This window comes from Orycteropus afer, unplaced genomic scaffold (genome assembly GCF_000298275.1).
Source record: "Orycteropus afer afer isolate SDZICR_OR568_19922 unplaced genomic scaffold, OryAfe1.0 scaffold00047, whole genome shotgun sequence".
Classification (NCBI taxonomy): domain Eukaryota; kingdom Metazoa; phylum Chordata; class Mammalia; order Tubulidentata; family Orycteropodidae; genus Orycteropus; species Orycteropus afer.
This window is the reverse complement of record NW_006921634.1, coordinates 13,714,219-13,715,543: the sequence shown is the minus strand read 5'-3', so window position 1 is coordinate 13,715,543 and position 1,325 is coordinate 13,714,219. Positions and strand designations below refer to the sequence as shown.

At 35.6% G+C, this 1,325-nt stretch overlaps 1 protein-coding gene across 1 annotated transcript in view; it reads right to left on the bottom strand.

Moving 5' to 3' along the window:
• Positions 1 to 1,325, bottom strand: part of CNTN5 (contactin 5) — a 799,637-nt gene that overhangs the window by 777,689 nt on the left and 20,623 nt on the right. The gene's annotated exons all lie outside the window — the stretch shown is intronic.

Here is a 1,325-nt window from a genome sequence, read left to right as displayed (position 1 = left end):
TTTTTTTTTTTTTTTTCCTTTTGGCTGAGAGGAGAGGTATATCAATAAATTTATTTTCAATGTAGGCACTAGAGTTAGATGACCTGGATTAAAATTAGCACTTTATTCCACAATAGGTCTGTGGTACTGAGTAAATATGGGCTTCAGTTTTCTTGTCTTTAATATGGAGGCAGCAGTAGTACCTGCTTCATGTTGTTGTCAGGTGCCCTTCAGTTGATTCCAACTCATAGTGACCTTGTGCATAAAAAAGCAAAACTTTACTTGGTCCTGCATTATCCTCACAATCATAGGTTATTTGTAAAGGTCAAATAAATTAACGTACACAAAGCACTTAGATCTGTGCTTGGCACATAGAACTCAGTGCATGTTATCTGTATTATTTTTCATTGTTACCTGCACTTTAGTTATAATTCTATTCTGCTTTCTGATGAACATAATTAAATGCTGGGCTTAGACCTTCCAGTTTGATTAGAACACAAAATGAGAATATAAGCACTAAATTTCACTGCTCATTTTACTCTGAGGTACTAAAGGAGTGGAAAATAGAAGGGGAATAGTTACCTTTTCCATTTTCCTAATAGGCATATATTCCCATGGGGAAACCCTTAAAAGGGGGAAAAAAAAAAGGCCACTTATGAAGCCTATTGTTGTTGTTGTTATTCATTGCTCTTGAGGAATTCTGACTCATGGAGACCCCATGTGTGTAGAGAATTGCTCTGTAGGGTTTTTAAGGCTCTGACCTTCTGGAAGCAGATCACCAGGCCTGTTTTCCCAGGTGTCTTTTTGAGTTCATTCTAACTGCCTACCATTTTCACTATGGAGGAACTACAGAAAACTCAATGTCTAAATACTCCAGTATTTGTACTAGTGAAATAACACCTACTCACTTTTCCTCCATACTCTTGTCCAGCATTTGAATTGAAAGATGATTCATAATTCCTTTTCAGAAAAATGTCTTCATCAATTGTTAAATATCTAAATTAATATCTATGCTGAAGATGTCAGCAGAGTCCAATGATATACTAATAATTTCTTCTTCTGTTTCTCACATTAAATAGATCACACTGTATTGTTGTTATTCTTGTTAGTTTTTATTTAATCAGCTCCAATTCATACTGACCGTAGGTAAGACAGACAACTGCCCAATCCTGTGCCATCCTCACAATAATTGCTATATTTGTGCCCATTGTTTTAGACAGTGTGTCAATCCATCTCTTGAAGGTTATCATCTTTTTTGCTGATCCTCTACTTTTCCAAGAATGATATCCTTCTCCAGGAACTGGTTTCAACTAATAACATGTCAAAAGTAAGTGAGATGGAGTTTT